Raw genomic sequence first — 14,960 nt, forward strand, 5'->3', positions numbered from 1 at the left:
ACTCCTTTGCCAGAGACCTGGATACATCACCGTGTGTTCACTGATCTTTTTTCATCCCCACTACACTGCATTAATAACATCCTTGAGAGTGGATGCCATTTCTATTTTATCCGCTTTATCCTCAGCACTCATACAGGGCCCAGCATATAATGGGTCCTCAAGAAATACTGCTCGTGTAAACAAAAAAGAGAGAAGTGCATTTATTGGGGAGAATTCAGGGAAATATTTTCAAATTTACACTGGCATTAAAGTGAACTGTGATGGTGTTGAGCTTCCAAGAGAGCTATGAATAAATGAGCAGGGACTTGGTTGGGGGGGGGGGTCTTCTCTGAGGAATGGGGAAGCCCTGGGCACCCACAGAGAGCACCCCCCTTCCATGTGAAGCATTATGAAGCACTGGACACAATTGGTATATTTCAACAATGGTTAAAACCACAGCCACGCTACGCCACAGACTCACTGAGCACCCAACAGATGCTGAGCATTTTATGCAGACAGTATTCTCTCTTTAAATGCACATAAAATCACAGTGATGCAGGAATTGCGTGCATGCTCAGTCACTCAGTGGTGTCCGACTCTTTGTGACCCTGTGGACTGTAGCCCATCTGGCTCCTCTGTCCACGCGATTCCCAAAGCAAGTACACTATAGTGGGTTGCCATTTCCTCCTCCAGGGTATCTTCCCAACCCAGGGGTTGAACCCAAGTCTCCTGCATTGGCAGGCGGATTCTTTACCACTGAGCCACCTGGGAAGCCCCGATGCAGGAATTGCCATCCCCATTTTTTCAGATGATGAAATCAAGGTTTAAAGAGATCATCACCTGCCCCAGGTAGCAAGCTAGTCAGAGGGAGAGCAAGAACTGAAAACCGTGCATGCCTGCCTCCAAAGTCCCTCTCATCTCCAGCGCCACATAGACTCCCCCTTCCATAGGACAGCTCCAAAGCAGTGAAGGGAGCGGGGTTTAAATGTGAACACAAAAAAAATACTGGGGTTATTTTAATTAAGCTTTTTAATATCTTGACACCATCCCAACTTCCACCACATCACACCCACAAGGAAGGCAGAGCGGAGCTCACTACAACACCTAGCGGACCTAGTAAAGCATCCACTTGGAAATCTTGCCGGTGGCCTGTCACCAGTCCCAGTGGCTTCTCTCTCCATATCTGTTCAGCCAAGTCCCACAGGCGATGTGCAAAAGCTTTGCAAAGCTCACGTGGAGCCTGAAGATTTTTCTGCATGTACCCACAGCAACCTACTCACATTGAAGGTGTGTGTTTAAAATGCGTTTCTGGCCAATTTGTGAGGCAAGAGAGGAAGGGAGGCTTTAGGTTTGCCTCTGTGACAGCACTGCAACCGTGCGTTGGGTCGGGGCTCTGTCTTCATGATGCCATGTCATACCTCAAGGGAAGGGCAGGCTGGTATCAGAGGTCTAAAACTTAATGTATTAAAACATTTTTCTCATTTTTTAAAATTTATGTTTCCATGGTAACAGAGCCATCAACCAACAAATGTGTCCTTCTCTCCTACAAATAAATAATGTTTTCCCCAAGGAAGAAAATGATAATAACACGTTTATACACTTTGATAAGAAACCTATCTTGGCAGCTTCCAAGAAAATTCTTCCTTTCTTTTCCATATCTCCTTCCTTAAAGACTTGTCCATGAACTAAAGTTTCTGCATCAAGGAAAAAATAAAAGTCTAGAAAAGCTTTTGGTGTCATGAAAACATGAGTTACAAATCCAGGAGAAAGATTTCAGCTGGCCTTTTTCTTAAATCAAAGAAAATCCTAAGATTATTTTTCTTCCCCCTAAATTTCCCAGTGTCTGAGACATCCCGAGACAAATCTACCGCTTGGGTCAATTCTGGAAACCTAATAAGCCCCACTGGCCTCTGGCCAGACATTATCAATAACCGCACGACCATTAACTCATCCTGGAACCCCCTTCCTGCCTCCTTCCTGCAGGCACCCGAGCGTCACTTCCACTGTCTCTTCTTCAATTCCCCTCTGGAAATGAGGCAGCTCATCCCTCCAGCTCTCCCGGAAGCCACAGAGTAGCCATAAAATTTCCCTCTACTTCCCCTGGGCATCCATGGAGAGGAAAAGGCCCTCTCCTCCTTAGGTCAAGCCTCAGCATCTTTGAAACAGTGAGAGTCAATTTATTCAGGACTAAATTTAATGATCTGTCCAACAATGTCGTGCAAGAGTATGATGTCATATAAAAGCATGAGGAATCAATTTTGCAGGGGGGTGGGTGCGCCAGGGGAATTGACAAGAACTTGATTCACAGTTATAGGACATGGGATACAGGATGTCAGACGGGATGAAGAACCGATGAGAGGAGTATTGGATGGTGGTTTTAGCCCAGTCACCTGGCTGGAACCCTGTCCCAGTTCTATGGCCAAACAACTGTGCTTCAGTTTCTGAGATCGGCCACTGCATTGAGCATCTTAAAGGCTATTCTGTACTACACACCATCAGGGAACTTCCACTGCGGCAAGATCCTCAAGACAACCCAGTGCCAGCCCAAGCAGGATGGAGGGCCGGGGGTCACCCATGTCTGGTCACCTGCCCGCCAGACCCTCACCTTGCAGGGGTGGCCACCTGGCCCAGAAATTCCAGGGGTGCCGGAAATGGGTTCGGGGGACAGACTCCAGCTGCTTCCCAACTACTGGATATCAGTTCACTGGGCCCAGCATTCTCAGGGACCTGAGGGGTGACCTGGCCAGCCCCCCCCCATGGAGCCTATCCCCCATCCTCAGTTCTGGACCCCAGGTTTCCACAGGCAGGATTGGGCTGGGGGCATCAGTCATATGTCCGTTTCTGCCATATGTTCAACCAGGGTGGAGCCAACTTCTTTGACCATCCGTTCCATGCATTCCATCCTGGGCTGAGTAAAATGAGTGACAGCTCTGAAGAGAACTCTCACTCCTTGATTTCTTACAGACCAATACCATAAAAACAAACAACCCAATCAAAAACTGGACAGAAGATCTAAAAAGACATTTTTCCAAAAAAGACATACAGATGGCCAAAGGACACATGGAAAGATGCTAACATTGCTGATTATTAGAGAAATGCAAACCAAAATTACAGTGAGGTAATCAACTCACCCCGGTCAGAATGGCCATCATCAAAAAGTCCACAAATAATAAATGCTGGAGAGGGTGTGGAGAAAAGAGAATCCACCTACAGTGTTAGTGGGAATGCAAATTGGTACACTGTGGAGGACAATATGAAGATTCTTTAAGAAACAAAAAAACAGAGCTACCATTTTATCCAACAATCCTATTCCTGGGCATATATTTGGAGAAAAACATAATTCAAAAAGAGGAATGCACCCCAATATTCATAGCAACACTATTTACAATAGCCAAGACATGGAAGCAACCTAAATGTCCATCAACATTTGTTTCTGTGTTTCAGTCGCTAAGTCATGTCCTACTCTTTGCAACCCCATGGACTGCAGCATGCCAAGCCTCCCTGTCCTTCACTATGGCCATCAACATAGGAATGGATAAAGATGATGTAGTATGTATATACAAGGGAATATTACTCAGTCTTAACAAAGAAAGATGTTAAACATGATAACATGTTAAACATGTTATCGCTTGTATGTGGCATCTAAAACAATGATGCAAATGAAATTATTTGTAAGACAGAAATAGACTCAGACACAGAAAATACACTTTTGGTTACCAAAGGGAATGGAAGCGGGTAAATTAGGAGTTTGGGATTAACAGATACACACCACTATATATAAAGTATATAAGCAACAGGAACCTACTGGACAACACAGGGAACTATACACAATGTTGTGTAATAACCTACAATGGAAGAGAATGTGAAAAAAGAATATATACACATGTAAACAAATCACTTTGCTATATATCTGGAACTAACACAACATTGTAAAGCAACTATATGTCAATAAATTTTTCTTAATTTTTTAAAAAGGGCTGACAGATTTCTCCTACAAAGTAACATTTTTATGTACCTGCACTCTCTTACTTTGGTTTTTTTTTTTCTAATTTCTTTTATTAAAAAGGAAAGAGAAAATAAGAAGAAAAACTAACCACGTAAGGCAGACCCAGGCACCCAAAATGGAGAAAACATCCTTGGATCTTTCTGACCGGCATCTCTCACCATGCTCTTCCTCCTTGTGGACTCTAGGGAGATGTTTAGGTGGGAAGTCCTTCGGCAGGTTCCCCTGAGCTGTTCTAAAATTGTTCAAGCCACAAATTTATTGGCTTGACACAATACAAATAATGTATTGTCTTACAGTTCAAGAGATCAGAAGTCAGAAAGAATGTTAGAGGGCTCACACCAAGGTGTTGGTTGAGCTGTGTTTCTTCTAGACTCAAAGGGAGAATGTGTCCTTGCCCTTTCTAGCTTCCAGAGGCATCTGCAAGCCTTGGCCTATGGCCCCTGGCCAGCAACCATGTCACTCTGATCTCTGCTTCTCGGCTTCCAAGTCTCCTGTCTTCCTCTTTGACTTAAAAAAGATCCTTGTGATTGCACTGGGCCCTCTAGGATTATCCAGGATAAGCTTTCCTATCTAAGGATCCTTAATTTGATGACATCTGCAAAGGCCCCTTTGCCATGTAAAGTACCATATTCACTGGTTCTGGGGATTAGACATGGATGGGGGGCAGGAGGGGGCAGTGCTCGTCTCTCTACCACAGTCTTCTGGAAATTTGGGGATGGTCCGATCAGAGTGGAGAGTGGGTGTCTGCCAGAGGACACTCATTATCAAACTCTCCAAACCATCTTTGTTGTCTCTGCTCATTCTGCTTGCTACTTATTTCCACTTCTGCATTTCCCAGTTAACGATTCTCTCCTGTTTCATCTGTCCCTGTCTTTGGAGATAACATAGTTCAGGATAAGACATAACGCTCATTCCAAAGCAAGACGAGGGTGCTGCAACTGGCCTGCATGAAAGAAAAATAATCTCAGAGTGCAAGTTTACTAACTTTGTGCAAAGTATCTTGGGAAACTCAGACAGCCAAATAGTGTCAATCAGCATTCCTGGCACATTTGCTCATTAAATGCTATGCGAGTCGAGCAGGTCTTTATCGTTGTTGAAATAGCAAATCTGCGCATTTTCTGTGATTCAAAATATTTGTAATAGAATTGCTACTCAATATATAAGCATGGCATCAGTCTTCACATTCCAATTCTCTCTTGATGGTGAAGGAAAGCATCGTAGCCAGCAGTATAGCTCTGGGGAGTTTTACCCATGATAATAGAGTATTTTGGAGAGTAAGGACGGAGGAGGGGGAAGGCAATTGTAAAACTGAGAGACAGGATATGGGGCTCTATTTACTGAGGGGAAAACAGTTGGAAATACACTGCAGTTGTTAGAGAAAATAAGAAAGTTTCTTGAAAATTAAATTCAGGGAAGATAATATTGAAAACAAGAGGAAATGAAAATTCTGATTTAAAGCAGATACTTTTAAGAAAAAGTGATGATAAACATTTTTTCAGATACCTTCTGTTTATTTCTTTTGTAAATGTACAAAATTTATAGTTTTTCATTTTTCTATTATAGAGTTCATCATTTTTATTGATTCATATGCAATCTTTGTGTATTAGGGTTATTACCATTTTCCTCTGAAATATGAATTGAAAGTATTTTCTATTTGTCAGTCCTATTTGTGGTAGGGACATTTTTCTGTGCAGATGTTTTAAATTTGTAATCATTCAAACTACCAGTTTTTTTCCTCATGCATTATGAACTGATTATTAAGCTCAGAAAGGCCTTCTGGACAGATTATTAAAATTTCACTTACTAGTAATCAAAAATGCAAATAAAAATGAGGTTTAATTTTTTACCTATCAGATTCAGTCCTTTAATTTCTCAAAACTATGTCCATCAAGTGTCCATTATGTGATAAGCATTACATTAAGAGCTGGGGATCCAGATATAAAGAAAACATTTTTTTAAAAAGTTCTATTCCTGTGACATTTACATTCCACTGGGTCCAGGTAAACAGTAAGATGAATACATAAGCTGCATAAAATACTAGAGAAGTGCCATGAAATAAAACAAAGCTGGAAAAGGGGTTGAAGGCTACTAAGGGTGGGGCAGGTGGCGTTTTAATACGATCATCAGAGAAGGTCTCCCTAGTGAGCCAGGCAGAACTCTGAGCTGGAGTGAAATCCTGAAGCAGGAGCTGCTTGATCTGCAAGCAACGAGGCCAATGTGGCCAGAGTAGGAGAAAGCAAGGGTAAGAGTGGACACAGGTGGCGGGGTGAAGATCACCCAGGCCCTGTGGGACACTGCAGGGCTTCAGGCTTTTACTCAGAATGAGATGGGATGGCATGGGAGGGTCTGGACTAGGGGGTGATGGTATCTTATAACTTCTCAGAGTCATTCCAGCTTCCACACAAATACTAGAGTCTTCTGGAAGTAAGGCAACCTGCCGGGACTATTGCACGAATCCAGGTGAGAGACGATAGTGATAGCATGTGGTAACAGTGGAGGGCCATGTGATAGCAAAGAGCTGAATGTCTGAGCAAAGAGGCAAACGAGGCACCAATGGAAAGGATGAAGTAACTGCTAACTGTGATGGGAAAGCTGCAGATGAAGCAGGCTTAGATATTAATGGTGTGTGTGTATTAGCTGTTCACTTGTGTCCAACTCTGTGACCCTATGGACTGTAGCTTGCCAGCTCCTCTGCCCATGGAATTTTCCAGGCAAGAATATTGGAGTGGGTTGCCATTCTCTTCTCCAGAGGATCTTCCCAACTCAGGGATTGAACTCAGATCTCCCACATTTGCAGGCAGATTCTTTACCATCTAGGCCAATATTAATAGTAAGAATTTAAGTGGGATGTCAAATAGTCAGCTGTGTTAATGAAGTACATTCGCATGGTCTCTTTCATCTCTGAACTGGAGATAGAACCACCAGTGGAATTTAAAGTAGAGTGGAATTTAAAGCCATGAGGCTGAGTGAGATTACCAAAAGATGAGCAGAGATTAAGAATATTGACAATAACACATATTGACAGATTCCTAAGAAAACACACATTTCCTGTGCCCTTCATCTAAATCAAGACAAACCATTCTGGAAAGCAGTTCGCAACATGTATCAGAATTTAAACATGCATATTTTTTTAACTGAGATATAGTTGGTTTACAACGTAGTGTTGGTTTCTGCTGAAGAGAAAAGTGATTCAGTTATATATCTGTTGTTGTTTAGTCGCTAAGTCATGTCAGACTCTTTTGCAATCCCATGGACTGTAGCTCACCAGGCTCCTCTATCCACGGGCTCTTCCAGGCAAGAATACTACAATGGATTGCCATTTCCTTCTCCAGGGAATCTTCTCATCCCAGGGATCAAACCCGCATCTCCAGCATTGGCAGGCAGATTCTTTACCACTGAGCCACCTGGGAAGCCCCCAGTTTTATGTGTGTGTGTGTATGTATATACATACACATATATATATAGTTTTATGTATTTGTGTATGTATATACATATATATAGTTTTATGTACTTATATATATAAATATATATGAAAATATATATACATTCTTTTTTAGATTATTTTCCATTATAGGTTATAACAAGGTATTAAGTACAGTTCCCTGTGTCATACAGTAGGACCTTGTTGCTTGTCGATTTTACGTATACTAGTTTACATCTAAATATGCATACCATTGACCCAGCAATTCCATTTCTAAGAATTCATTTTAAGGAAGAAACCAAACAGGTGAGTAAAAGTAAGGATGCTCCAACCTAAATGATTACTACTCTATAGACAAACATAAAATATAAAGATTTGTACCTATACACATGAGCTATCATACCCATAATTACTAAATATAGATTACTTTAGCGAATTTAGTATAATACAGATATGCCTGGGAAGGTTCTTTATAGTTAGGGCTACACCCTAGGAGGAGACAATTGTTCTAATCAGGAATCCACACCCTAATGTCAGCTAGCATCTTATCAGCAAGGCCACACTCCAGAGGCGATTACTAAAAGCCCTTCTGTAATCCATGTCTCTAATGAACAAGAAATGGTTCTGGTAATTAGCATACTGAAATTCAGAAATGGATTTTCATAGGGGAAATTAATGGGTTGTTAATGAGCATAATGGATATTAAAAATGGGCAATCACTGGTGAAATTTGTAGAATTCAAATTTGTGAATTGACTAAAATGTTTTAGAGACACCTCCTCTCTTCACACAGAGTAAAAAGTAACTAGAGTGGCCTGAGGCTAGGTTTTCAGGGACATTCCCTGAGTCTTGATTCTTAAATACTCCTGCATCCAGCTACCAGTTTAAAGACTTCAAGGTGCCTACTGATGAAACTAAGGGTGAGAGAAGGTTTTCTTGAGAATTCAGTGGGGTGCCAAGTGAACTTTTTATGGAAGTAACAGTTGGAGTCCCTCAGAGAAGAGATTACAGGACTTCAGTGAATTTATAGGTTAGATGTATTGGTTTTTTTCTCCTGCTTGCTAACGATTGCTTATTTGCAGAAGATCTTCATATTTGGTAGAATTAGCTCTAAGATACGCTTTCATAGATAAGATGAGATCCAGATCATGAGATGTAGGTAATGCTCACCCCTCTCACTTTTCAGATGGTCACTCTTTTTCACCCAGAAAAACCCAAGAGTTGTGCGTGGTTCAGATAGATGCCAGGGTCACACCTCAGAAAGGAATATGACACACACACCATCTTCCCCAGGACTACAGAACTGGGACCCCTGGGACAGGAAAGAAAAGGGCTAATTCTTGGATTATATTATTCTAATCAGGTAAAAACATAAAGCTCAAATTGTCTTTGAAAATAAGAAGTCAAAACAGAATGTGCAAAGACAAAGAGAAGGGTGAGAAAACAGCCAGAGAATTCCATCAACTTAGTTCAGTTCAGTCGCTCAGTCGTGTCTGACTCTTTGTGACCCCATGGACTGCAGCACGCCAGGCGTCCCTGTCCATCATCAACTCCCGGAGCTTACTCAAACTCATGTCCATCGAGTCAGTGATGCCATCCACCACCTCATCCTCTATTGTCCCCTTACTCTCCTGCCTTCAGTCTTTCCCAGAATCAAGATCTTTCTCAAAGAGTGAAGGCGAGGGTGGGATGTTTCGAGAGAACAGCATCAAAACATGTATATTATCTATAATGAAACAGATCACCAGTCCAGGTTGGATGCATGAGACAAGTGCTCGGGCCTGGTGCACTGGGAAGACCCAGAGGAATTGGGTAGAGAGGGAGGTGGGAGGAGGGATCGGGATGGGGAATACATGTAAATCCATGGCTGATTCATGTCAATGTATGACAAAACCCACTACAATATTGTAAAGTAATTAGCCTCCAACTAATAAAAATAAATGAAATAAATAAATAAATAAAATTAAAAAAACAAAACAAAAAAAGAGTCAGTTCTTCACATCAGGTGGCCAAAGTATTGGAGCTTCTGTTTCAGCATCAGTCCTTCCAATAAATATTCAGGACTGATTTCCTTTAGGATTGACTAGTTTGATCTCCTTGCAGTCCAAGGGACTCTCAAAAATTTTCTCTAGCACCATAGTTCAAAAGCATCAATTCTTCAGTGCTCAGCTTTCTTTATAGTCCAACTCTCACATCCATACATGACTACTAGAAAAACCACAGCTTTGACTAGATGGACCTTTGTTGGCAAAGTAATGTCTCTGTTTTTTAATATGCTGTCAAGGTTGGGCATAACTTTTCTTCCAAGGAGCAAGCATCTTTGAATTTCATGGCTGCAGTCACCATCTGCAGTGATTTTGGAGCCCCAAAAAATAAAGACTGTTACTGTTTGCATTGTTTCCCCATCTATTTGCCACGAAGTGATGGGACCAGATGCCATGATCTTTGTTTTCTGAATGCTGAGTTTTAAGCCAACTTCTCTCTCCTCTTTCACTTTCATCAAGAGTCTCTTTAATTCTTCTTCGCTTTCTGCCATAAGGCTGGTGTCATCTGCATTTCTGAGGTTATTGATATTTCTCCCAGCAATCTTGTTTCCAGCTTGTGCTTCATCCAGCCTGGCATTTCACATGATGTACTCTGCATATAAGCTAAATAAGCAGGCTGACAATATACAGCCTTGATGTACTCCTTTCCCAATTTGGAACCAGTCCATTGTTCCATGTCCAGATCTAACTGTTGCTTCATGACCTGCATATAGATTTCTCAGGAGGCAGGTAAGGTGGTCTGGTGTATTCCCATCTCTTTAAGAATTTTCCACAGTTTGTTGTGACCCACACAGACAAAGGCTTTGGCATAGTCAACAAAGCAGAAGTAGATGTTTCTCTGGAACTCTCTTTTTTGATAATCCAGTGGATGTTGGCAGTTTGATCTCTGGTTCCTCTGCCTTTTCTAAATCCAGTTTGAACATCTGGAAGTTCACGGTTCACATACTGTTAAAGCCTGTCTTGGACAATTTTGAGCATTACTTTGCTAGCATGGGAGATGAATGCAATTGTGTGGTATTTTGAACATTCTTTGGTATTGCCTTTCTTTGGGGTTGGAATGAAAACTGACCTTTCCAGTCCTGTGACCACCACTGAGTTTTCCAAATTTGCTGGCATATTGAGTGCAACACTTTAACAGCATCATCTTTTAGGATTTGAAATAGCTCACCTGGAATTCCATCACCTCCACTAGCTTTGTTCGTAGTGATGCTTCCTAAGGCCCACTTGACTTCGCATTCCAGCCAGCTCTGGGTGAGTGATCACACCACTGTGGTTATCTGGGTCATGAAGATCTTCCTTGTATAGTTCTTCTGTGTATTCTTGCCACCTCTTCTTAATATCTTCTGCTTCTGTTAGGTCCATACCGTATCTGTCCTTTATTTAGCCTATATTTGCATGAAATGTTCCCTTAGTATCTTTCATTTTCTTGAAGATATCTCTAGTCTTTCCCATTCTATTGTTTTTCTCTATTTCTTTGCATTGATCACTGAGGAAGTCTTTCTTATCTCTCCTTGCTATTCTTTGGAACTCTGCATTCAGATGGGTCTATCCTCCCTTTTCTCCTTCGCCTTTAGCTTCTCTTCTTTCCTCAGCTATTTGAAAGGCCTCCTCAGACAACCATTTTGCTTTTTGCATTGCTTTTTCTTGGAAATGGTCTTGATCACTGCCTCCTGTACAATGGCACGAACCTCCGTCCATAGTTCTTCACGCACTCTCTCAGATCTAATCCCTTAAATAGCCAGCTGAAAATGGACATTTCACCCCATTCCTACTTCTGTTGCCCCCCCCCAATTTTTTTCAGTAGTAGTATTTAGGGATAAAATTACCTAGAAATGTTCTTCTCCATTTTTGCCCTGTCTCAGGAACAATCATTATGTCCTAAGTGACCAAATGCATTTGGATATTCATAAATTTGACATATTTACTCTAGCTCTTATCTCTGTCTCTACTCCCATGGGTGGTCAGCAGTATTGATGAGTTTGTTACCTATCATTAATTTTAAGTAGCAAGCATTATTCTTGGTTGTTCAAATTACTAACATTTTCCATCAATTCTATTTTCCCTCCTTCCTCTCTTCCTGTATTAAGAAATTCCTGATTTATTCCCCCTTTTATACATCCTTTCCTTCCTCCCACTCTCTCTTCTTATCTTTCTTCTAGTCTCTAGCAATCCCAGGCACCTTAAGAAAATAAAAGCAAATTAAGAAGCAGTCTGGTGACTACAGGCCCCCAAGAGAATTTCATGGGGTGGGTAATGCAACCTCAACATTACAGAAAGGGGAAAATTTTATAAAAGAAAGTGAAAGTGAAGTCGCTCAGTCATGTCCGACTCTTTGTAACCCTGTGGACCATAGACCACCAGGCTCCTCCATCCATGGGATTCTCCAGGCAAGAATACTGGAGTGGGTTGCCATTTCCTTCTCCAGAGGATCTTCCTGACCCAGGGATCAAACCCAGGTCTCCCGCATTGCAGGCAGATGCTTTAACCTCTGAGAAACCAGGGAAGCCAACCCACACTCAAAAACTTGTCCTCAGTGAAACTGGAAAAATAATAATCAAATGATAAAAGTTTTCCAAAAGCTTTTCTCTGGCTTTCTAGAGGAAGAATAGAAACAGATATAGGTGAGAAGAGAAAAACCACAAAACCAGAGCATGCAAGACTAACAGCACTCTGATAAGAATCTCAAGAAATATTATTTCCTCCTCAAATGACATTTTAAAAAAAATACTATTTGATTTGGAACTCACCAATCTATGTCTGGATGAACATATGTTACCACACAATTATTCCCTTTTGAAGATCTCCACTGCCCAAAAACCAGCAGGAAAAGGGAATTTTCCGGCAGTGGGTGGGCCTCAACACATGAGCGGCCTGACCCCTTTAACTGCTTTAAGTGGCTGGCTGTTTCCTCTCTGTGTATCTTTTTTTTCCCATTCTCCTGCTGCTATGACTGTTGTTCCTGCTTTGCAAGGACATGTTATTTTCCTTATCACTCTCTCTCCCCCTTCTTAATTGGCCTGCAGTAAAAATACACATTGCACTACTGTACTTTATCATGAGCCATTTGATGGGCCAAAAATGCCTCATAAGTACCGCCTAGAGGATATGAATCAGACCTGCTGACTCTTCCAAGCACCCACTTTTTATATCTTGACCCCTGGATGAGGCCAGGGGATGGTAATCAAGCCCACTCCCCTGGGAACATTCAGTTAGTCACTGCCTCTCCATTAGCAAAGACAGCAAAAAGGTATGGCTTCTGTCCTGCACAAGATGAGTCCACAGCTCAAATCTCTCCTGTCCATTAGGTTTAATGCCTGTTGTACTTTATGAACATGAAAGACCTGTCTCATTTTTTCCTCCCTCTCTCTAGGTAATAATGCATGGAATGAATGTCTGGATCCTAAAATGGCAGCTAAGCTTGGTAATCTTCTTTAAAGTCTCATAGCTTGGCAAAGACAACTTCCTTTCTTGGAAGCAAAATCCAGGAAAACTGTAGTCTCAAAAAGGCTGAAAAGAAAAAAAAAGTGTGGTCCTAGCTAGACAAGCATAAGAAGCTGTCTCCAGAGGTATTGTCTATTTTGTAGTTCCCACCCTGTATGTACAATTGTATGTTTCACCAGGGAATGCTTATTGAAAATCTGCTTATGTTATATGATGATACAGGTTTATTATAAGATTTCTCAAAGCTTGATTCTTTGTGTAAACCTCACCACAACCTTTTTGCATCAGATACCTTGGAATTCAAATCACTGTGCATACTTTGAAACATCAGAAAGGAGAAAGCAGGCTTTAAAAAAAAAATATTCAATGTGAATAGAAACCAAAATGGTAGAAAAACTAAACTGACTATGATCTAATAATCTCTGTGTTAACTTATTCATGCAGTAGCTAACTTACATGCCGTAACTATGTTCTTCTAGGGCAGAAGCTATGTGCCAAAAACACATCTTCACTTATTACTATACCTAATAGGTGTATGCCTATAACCAGTGTGGATTATGCTAGGACTTCAACTTCATATTTTTCCTATTTTAATGCATCATTTACGATTTTCTCTAAGGTTCTGTTTCCTCTACCTCAGGCCACTTCTTCAATATCTCTATTTCCTGTTTACAAGTTTTCAAGAGTTCCAGTGTTTTGTGGCCATTATGATTTTTTTTAAGGCATTCAGCTCCAAAGGGAGATCTCAATGCATTCCACCAGTAATTATCGAAGGAACTCCCAACGTAGTCCTTGCTTTCTGATGTTATTGTACTTTCTGTTTTTATGTCAGAAGCCAACACATCACTTATTGATGCCTCACTCTTCTGCCTTCATGATTCTTCCAGGTCAGTCAATGTTAAGTTCAGCGAACTGGAGGTTTCATGTTCAATTCCTTTCTAGAAAAAATCACCTCCTCTCAGGCAATGAGTCCACAGGGAACAGGTCTGGGAACAGAACACAGGAAACACCAACATTCAAACTCACAAAGAGAATGAGAAGGAGCAGTGAACAAGAGTGAATGCAAAACAGGAGAAAATAGCATCACAGAAGCCAAAGAAAGAATTAAGAAGGAAGGGTGCCATGGGGAGGACACGCAGAGGGCCAGGAGCAGATTAAAGAGTAGGCTCTCACCAAAACCAAGGGAAATGCCACAGGAAACAGAGGGTGATGTTCAAGTCCATACATGAGGCAGTGTAGCTGGTAAACCACTTGTGGGCAAACACCATGACTATTATTTCACTTATAACCTAACACCTAGCACAGTGGTGCCAGATAGAGCATAGAGGCACAGATAAACTATATATAATTGAGCATTAAATAGTTTCCAAGTATGTATTCATGTATTTTTCTGCCTGAAACACAGGAAAATATAATTCAAAATGTAACTCAGTCACTATGGAAAATAATAAGGAGTTTCCTCAAAAAACTAAAACTACCATTGTTGTTGTTGTTCAGTTGCTAAGTCATGTCCAACTCTATCATATGACCCAGAAATTCTAGTTCTGGGTGCATATCCAAAACCAAGGCAAAAACACTAATCAGAAGATACTTACACCCCAATGTTCACGGCAGCAGTATTTACAAGAGCCAAGATATGGAAGCAACCCAAGTGTCCACTGACAGATGAATGGACAAATAAGATTATATATTAAATTATATATTCAATGTATAATTGAAAATTACATGGCCATAAAAAAGAGTGAAATGCTGCCATTTGCAAAAATATGGATGCACCTAATACTATGCTTCGTGAAATAAGTCAGAGAAATACAAATATTGTGTGTTACCACTTATATGTGAAATCTAAAAAATAAAACAGATATATATAACTAAACAGAATCAGACCCAGAGATGTAGAAAACTAGGGTGGCCTGTGGTGAGAGGGAAAATGCGGAGGGACAAGATAGGGGCAGGAGATTAAGAGATACAAACTACTATGATTAAAATAGATAAGCAACAAGGATACATTGTACAGCACAGAGAAATATAGCCATTATCTTTTAATAACTGCAAATGGAATATAATCC

The sequence above is a fragment of the Muntiacus reevesi genome, chromosome 13, assembly GCF_963930625.1.
Source record: "Muntiacus reevesi chromosome 13, mMunRee1.1, whole genome shotgun sequence".
Taxonomy (NCBI): domain Eukaryota; kingdom Metazoa; phylum Chordata; class Mammalia; order Artiodactyla; family Cervidae; genus Muntiacus; species Muntiacus reevesi.